The 8,116-nt window shown below is 34.8% G+C and overlaps 1 protein-coding gene across 4 annotated transcripts in view; it reads left to right on the top strand.

The window, feature by feature from the left end:
* Positions 1 to 1,296: 1,296 nt before the first annotated feature.
* The window catches only part of LOC123871726 (protein yellow-like), a 31,153-nt gene continuing 24,333 nt past the window's right edge, over positions 1,297 to 8,116 (top strand). The window contains exons 1-2 of one of the 4 annotated variants that reach the window (XM_045915655.1): positions 1,297 to 1,440; positions 3,303 to 3,304. The gene's annotated coding sequence lies outside the window, so the exon portion shown is untranslated. Of the gene's footprint in view, positions 1,441 to 3,302; positions 3,305 to 6,253; positions 6,318 to 7,317; positions 7,381 to 8,116 lie in introns of those variants that run through there. The other 3 variants (XM_045915656.1, XM_045915657.1, XM_045915658.1) reach the window with 3 other exon arrangements.

The following is an 8,116-nucleotide window of genomic DNA, read 5'->3' as shown; positions in this document are numbered from 1 at the left end:
TGCCAGTTGGTGGCGAGTACCATCGCTAGGCTGGCCAGATCTGTCTCAGAACCGCGTCCGGAACACGGCGCGCTACCTCCTGACCTGTTTATATTTCGATTGAAGCAGGCCTCTTACGTCCGTCAATCGGAGGCCGGCAACTCACAGAGGCTGGAGGTCGTCATTCGCCCTCCGGATGCGTCTCCTGCGAAAGGTATCCATCATCAATTCCCTCTCACGTTGTGCCTTGGCGCCTGCACTATACCTACCTATCCATGGATTATGTAATCAACAGAGAACCCATTGTTGTCTTATAGATAATTTGCTATGCAAATGCAACGACTGACATTAGAGTTTAAAAGCATTTAATGTGAGGGGTGGTTCTGACACCTAGGTGCCGAGCTTAATTTAAGATCTAGAAGAATAAAGAATAAAAAATTGGAGTATAATATCTTTGTATAAAAAAGTGCTCTGGTAGCGCCACCTTTTTTTGTAACTTTTTGTCAATAAAGTGATTTAATAATGAGGTGGAACTATTTATTTGAATTTACTTATTTGAATATTATGGTCACTTTATCATTTTAGTCTTCCGCAAAAATTGCGTTACAGGCAATAAATACAACATTGCATAGCCTACGGGAATTGGCACATCCTTGAAACCTCATGGCCCGAGGTGTCACTGGATTGAGTTATGGGCGCAATTGAAAGTAGATGACCATGCCATTCTCCATAGAAATTATTCGAAACTTTGCCCGTGACCTCGTTTTCTGTGGATTTAGGTTGTTCCGGAAAAATTCAGGAAAAATCTAGTTCAAGTATTATTAAGAGCGTCAGTTCGCCAACAAACTGGCCCACCAGTTTCGCGAGTTAGTAATGTTAAGAACCTTGTAGAATTAATATGAATAAATAAGTTAAAAAAAATATTTCTTTCCGGCTTCTCAATTACCTATACCTATCTACGCATGCAAAAAAACGTCGATCCCGTCCTATTTAGCGTTGCGTCGTTTCTGATCCTTCTTTCACACTGAAACGGAGCACTGAGCTACGTGAAACGGGAGCTAGGCTTCGAACGGGCTAACCAACAAACATACCGACTGCATTTTCGCATAAGTGGATTATGTGAATAATTTGATCACATTTATGGCGACCTTGGACGAAGTTCAAAAGAAACCGACGAACGTGCACGCGAGAACAATGACAATTAAAAAATATGATAAGGTGTCGTTTGTATCAGATTAAAACGAGTCAGGGCGGTCAGCCGCGCCTTCAGGACCACTTTTACTTTTAATTTGCTGTAGGGGGGCGAATGTATTCAGTGTGCGTGTGGCGGCAAGGCTCCTTCAGTGTTGCACTCGGGCGCTACGCCATATCGCGCCTCTTTCGCTGTTGTTGGCTTTAGCACGTGCGTTCAAATCGGGAGCACCGGCGCCGGCGGCGATTTGGATAATTTCCCTCATAAACGTAAGACTTTAATTTTAGGTAAAATGTTTATTTTAATATAACAGACAAACTAAGGAATAAAAAATCGGAAGTAGGAAAACGCACTCAGGTGTTTACGGTTGATAAATAGGTAGGTATTTTCAAAATATGACGGAGCGCGTGTCGAATTTGAAACGGCATTTTCTGTAACAGACAATTTAAGAAAACTGGAAAAGTATACGCATTGATTTGGAGAAATTCATATTAGGTGATTGATAGTCAAAATTGTAGATGTATCCAGGATTTGTTTTTTCTTTAAAATTATATATTTTTTATAATAAGCTAATCTGGCAGACCAAAAGTAGGAGTAGACCCCGTCCATACCTCAAGCACAGCCTTGAGGCTATACGATAACATAAGGCGAAGACCGCTACAAAAATTTTTGCTCTACTGTGGCATGGAGTTGGACCATGGTTTTCTATGTCAAGGATTAAGTATTCAACAATAGTTGCCTTTATTCAAACCTCATTAGAAAACATACCATATCTTTTCTAAAACCGTCAATTTTACTCATAAGTTATATACGTCGATTTCCTATATTCAATTTATTTGTGCCTCTTATCATTTGAAAAGTTAATTAAATTAACTAAATTAACAAATAGATTGATTATAGGAACCTGATAGTATTCGACCGCTCCTGTATTCATTGACTATATCTACTAGACTTAGAGAACGTAAACATCAAGAATATAAACCTAGTTGTGAATAATTTAGTTAGGTACTAGATAGAGTACGTAGGTATATTTACTAACATATCAAAGAACAATGAGACGATGGCGGGAAGTTATTTCAAAGCCGCTGTATGAACATAATTATCTACTTGCTAAATCTACAAGTAGGTACTGTACTTAGGTAGTAAAGCTACCACCTCGTAACATAGCTGCGCTGCCTTAGAATAAAAACCCAGTGCGCTGCATGTCGAAAATCTAGCGTGTAAGGCCATAAGGTCATATTATATTATCTTTCTTTTTAAATACTTACTAGATAGATTAGAAAAAACCGGTCAAGTAAAAGTTAGACTCAGAGTTTCCATACCTTGGAAGGATACGTAGGTTAAATACCTATTGGTTGAATTATTCGTCCTCCCCAAAAACAAAGTAATCTAGATTGCGCTATAAATTAACAATTTAAAAGGCGCTATTAAGGTAGTAACTTGTTATCTAAGTATGATGTTGATGCTCAATGATATTATAATGTAAGTTGCACTACTCTAAATACCTACGGAACCCTAATTTTTATTATTCCTAGTTTTACTCTTTGACACTTGTATATTTTACTGTTATTGGCATAAAGCTGAAACAAATAGCGTTGAAATAATGCTATTTTTTCGAAGTATTTTGCATTTGCCGTGAATGTTTTTGCTTTTAATCAAACTTAATTACTTACGTATAAACATTTGTATGGGAAGGCACTGGCCCCTTTAATACGGGCTGTCCTAGTTTAGGGGCCAGGACTCCATGAAACTCGAATGTAAATTTGATTAATAAATTTTCATTTCATTGTCATTTTCAATCGTTATAGAGGCACTCTGTGAAACGGCTTTTACTGCTGAAGTTGTAAACCTCTGTGACAGACAGACGATGAATCAAAGACAGAGAGTGGAGACTTAGTAATAGGTCTATGTAATAGGGGTTTCTTTGGAGAGGACGGTTCCTTTATATTATATAGGTAGGTAAATGGACTACTAAGGTACCTATATGTCTCTGAGATAAAATTTCAGATTTACCAAGTGAAGTGAATCCTGGTAAAAGTACAAAAATTTTATTATCATAGAAAAGTTCATTTGAACTTGAAATCTTTGGTTTTACTGGATTATCCCTATTTACCGTAGACCGGGCCTGTAGACGTGTAGCAGTAACTTAGTAAGTACATAATATAAAAAGAGTTTAAAAAGTTTTAAGCGAAATCTTTAGGTTTTTCTGCTAAAGGAACAGTGAAAGTGGTTAGCGACTTGTTTACAAATATGCGTTTTGTTGTCACCACATTTGCTGCTACTGACCGCAGGTTCAAAACCACAATTTTATGTAAGAATAGTTCTTACTCTCTATACAATAAGAACGAGTACCTACCTAGTTGGAATCAGTAGTGCATGTTCACAATTATTTTATATTATATACTATATTATGTTATGTACCTACTTATGTATTATAGAATTCTCGCATGGCACTTTTACTGCGCACGTTGTATACGTATAGGTACGAGTCTGGGTTCTTATTCTAAGGTACGAGTATAATCACGTAACTTTTGTTTTCTTTTGAAAGAGATTTTTTTCTCTCCAGCTGCGTACCTCATACTCGTAGTTAAAAGCATGGAACTACAAGTGTATAATGATCGCGGTCGATTTGCTGTTACCCGTGGAGGAGTTCCGTCCTTTAATTTGGAAACTATTCATCAAATTTGCAAAACCATTACATGGTAGGTACCTACCAACCTGACAGTATAGCCTTTGTAAAGAGAAATAAATTGTGAAAATCGGTTCAAAGACAGAGTTATGGACTAAAAATCGATAAAAAGTTTAATCCCGTATCCCGAAGAAAGAAACCCTAATGTTTTTTGGGATATACCTATATTATGTTAATCCGGAGTATCAAACTTAATTTAAATCCGTTCAGTAGTTTTAGCGTGATACGCGTGCAGCCAGACACAAGATTTCCTCCGATTAAAATTTTCAAAATATATTAGTTTAACGTACCTACCTACTTATAGGAATTATGTATAAAGTTACAGTGTTATTAAAAGTATGGATTTAAGAAATGTACGATGTATAAGATATTAATTAAATAAACATAAAGCAATTAACGCGTTCTATAAATATTAGGTTAACCGGACACACGGTACACAAACTTTGTAATAAATAATTACATATTAATTTTTATTTATATGCTTCGGTACGATAATTTTTGTAACCTGTGCTTATCTTCAGCCATTTATTTTGCTCCCCTCAAAATATTATACCGGGATTAAAACTGATTTAAATTTATTGTTTCAAAAGGTGCGATTTTTGTGACGCCGAGTGTATTTTAACAACGACTATTGAAAAACATATTTAATTGCTTTGTCATATAATATATCAAATAAGGTTATTCTAGTATAGACCGTAGATACTTAGGTACGCAATATTAAAAATTTGCTGTATTCCAATGTACAAAATTCTCCAAATGCAACGCGATTTTTAGGTAAATTTACCATTCTGCATATAAAATTATGCAAGAAAATTAAACAATACTTATTATCTTTTATGAAATCTTATTAACCTAGATATTATTATAAGTGTATCCTCTGTGTGTAATCATTGCAATAAGGTTAAGTTGTGACTTTGGATTTTGTAAACGTCTACTGGGATGCGAGCTATATCTATAACTAGCTGATGCCCGCAACTTCGCCCGCGTGGATTCGTCAGATCCCCTGCAGCATCAGGATTGAGGAGTTGGACTCCAAATTTTTTATGAAACAATGTCGCAAAGTTCCTCTATCGATTAAAAAAGAAATGACGCAAATCGGTTCAGAAATCTCGGAGATTTCGGTGTACATAGGTAGAAAAACACAACTCCCTTTTTGAAAGTCGGTTAAAAAAGTAGCCTATGTTACTCCCTGGTCAATTCTCTACTTGTCTGTGAAAATCCCGTCAAAATCGGTTCAGCCGTTCCCAAGATTAGCCTTTTCAAACAGACAGACAGACAGACAGACAGACAGACAGACAGACAGACAAAAATTTTAAAAACGTGTGATTCAGTTATAGTATCGTTCAAATAACCATATGACCTTAATATGCGGTAGTTATTTCGAAATTACAGACAGACACTCCAATTTTATTTATTAGTATAGATTACCTACTCTGGAAGATAAAATGCAAATTGAAGAGATTTGCAGGAAAACCAGTTAGTCATAAATTGTTGGAGCGATGGTCATTGGAGCCGGATAACTTAGTAGTAACAAGAAAGAGCACTGTAGGATAGATCGGGAAGTGGCTGGATGCGGAAGACTTTAAAGCTTATAATGTTACCTCATAGATATAAGTATTATTCGTAAGTAACTAATCTACAAACTGAGGTATGTAAAATACAGAAAATAAATAATTATGTCAAAATTGTAATTGATATATCTGTGCTGACTCAACAGAAAATAGTACCCGGGGTGATCTAGATTCTAGACAACTCACACGGCAAATCACTTCATTACGATTGCGTTTGTTTCATATAAATAAGTGCGAGTCAGACTCGCGCACTGAGGGTTCCGTACTCGGGTATTTTTTCCGACATTTTGCACGATAAATCAAAAACTATTATGCATAAAAATAAATAAAAATCTGTTTTAGAATATACAGGTAAAGCTGTTTCATATGATACATGAAAGAACTTTACCTGTATATTCAGACAGACAACAAAGTGGTCCTATAAGGTTCCCGTTTTTCCTTTTATTATACGGAACCCTAAAAATTGAAAAAAAAATGCTTACTGCGTGCTAAAAATCTCATAATTATTATGCTGAGACGGAAGAGCTACATAAAATCATAAAGTAATAAGTATGTTTACAATTATATTTAATGACAAACACACAACATACTCACGCACGCACACACAACACACACACAAAAATAATACATGCAAACATGTATATTAGTTTTCTTATTATGTAAATAATAAATAAATAACTGAGTAATACTGATTGCATTATAATTATAAATAATTATCAATTAATAAATTAATCCATTAGGAAACGATATGTTAATTAACGATATGTTAACGATAAGTTAACAACACGGACGACACTTGTAACACAAGATTTGTAGCATAGTAGAAAATGAAGCATGGTCTTTAGCACTCTTTTTTCAGGATCACATTTTGAATTAGCATAATTAAGTAAGGAGTAATGAAAATTGTATATTTATTTTTTGTGAAATAAATAAATAGAATTTAATTGAATGGTGTAGGCCGTGTTAATAAGTAGTAGGTACCTAGTCTACCTGGCCTTGGGTTTGCACCCGCGAACTTATATTCTGAAAGACTACATTCTTATCCGACTAGTAATTTCCATATTATTTTAGACTCAATAGAGACGTCATGTCCGTATTATAAATTTAAAGTATGAAAGGCCATACAAATGTAATACTCAAAGAATTTATTTTGTAATCTTGACCTCCAGAAATAGATAGGATATTTAGTTGAACTAAAAGGAAAGAGAAACTTTTAAACTATTTAGGCTCACGTGTGTGTTAAATAGGCTTGTTACTTTATTGACAAGCCTATGATTTTTTCTGCCAATTTCATAACTTTACGTTTACGGTAAGGTATTGTGTATTAAAAGGTTTCCTTCCAAAAAGAAAAAAAAACGTTACTTGCAATCATAACCAATCCGTTTTTGCGAACCAGGTAATGGTGTCAACAATATAAAATATGAACTTGGATAATTAATTAATAATACCTACCTAGTTTACAAATAAGATTATTAAAATTGCAATGTTAAATGGTTGCTAAATTAACAAGTCATAAAGACCTGAATGGCACTGGAAAGGTTCCTTTCTAGTGCCATTCGGGTTGATGTACTTAAGAATTCTAACGATACCAGATACATTCAATTCTGTTTAGGCATTTACAAGTTATGGTTAAGTTAACCCTGAAAATACTAAACTCATTTTTTGGGCAGTTGTGTAAAAAAAATGGTGATAATAGGTAAGTCTTCTGATGCGTTTCGCGTTCCAAATATTATTTATTCACCATATGTTTTGAATACGTGAAAAACGTTGAACGTGCAATAACAAAGTGAATAAATAACCTTAGACAAAAGGTAGGTAAGTAGTTATTTTGCTTAAATCTGCAAAAGCCTGAGTTAGTATGTCGTTCATCTTGCTCAAGAGCCGACACTTTGACGGGCTGAGTGACTTAGTGACATTTAAATGAGACAAATTGTACCTCTTTTATGTAGGTAGGTACTCTGTCGGGCATTGTTTAAAATGGAAAATTGCACTGCAGACAGATTGCGCCCCGCAGGAAGAAAATAATAATACAGTGTACACTTAATAAATTATACTCCTAGGTACCTTATAGGTTATAGTCTTGTTATAGTATGCTAGATATTATAATATTTTAGTTAGATCAAAATATAATTTGGTAGATAAATAATAGATATAACAATTTTCTGTATATTTAGATACTAGGCAGCGATTGTGTGCATTTTCGTTACCATGGGAATTCCGTAAAATTCGGCCTTCCTTGTCTAAATCATAAAAGGCATAGAGGTTTCTTTGCAAAGTTTCAGCTTTTTAGGTCCAAGGGTTTTGGGCTGGATGTCGAAGAGTAACTCAGTGAAGTAGGACTTTTCTTTTTGTATAAGATAGTAAATAAGTAAGCAATAAGGTAGTAAGAAGATAATAATTTGGCAGGATCATATTATTCTCAGAAGTGATCTTCAAATTTAGGTATCTACTTCAGGATTCCTACTTCAGCAGGAATTTTGAAAGGAAGTATTTTTTATAAGAGACCGGATAAAGGTAGATCGTCTTTGAAAAAAGGAGGTAGAGAGAGGTATAGGTATACTTACACATATTATAATAATAATTATGTTTATCTATATGCCGTGCGGACAAGCCTCTTAATTATTTATTGCAGGAACCAGATAGTGATCACGTTGTGTAAGCGTAAATTAGTTGTGCGGTATTTGT

The sequence above is a fragment of the Maniola jurtina genome, chromosome 14, assembly GCF_905333055.1.
Source record: "Maniola jurtina chromosome 14, ilManJurt1.1, whole genome shotgun sequence".
Lineage (NCBI taxonomy): Eukaryota > Metazoa > Arthropoda > Insecta > Lepidoptera > Nymphalidae > Maniola > Maniola jurtina.
The sequence above is the reverse complement of the archived record's forward strand: the minus strand, read 5'-3'. Positions and strand labels throughout refer to the sequence as shown.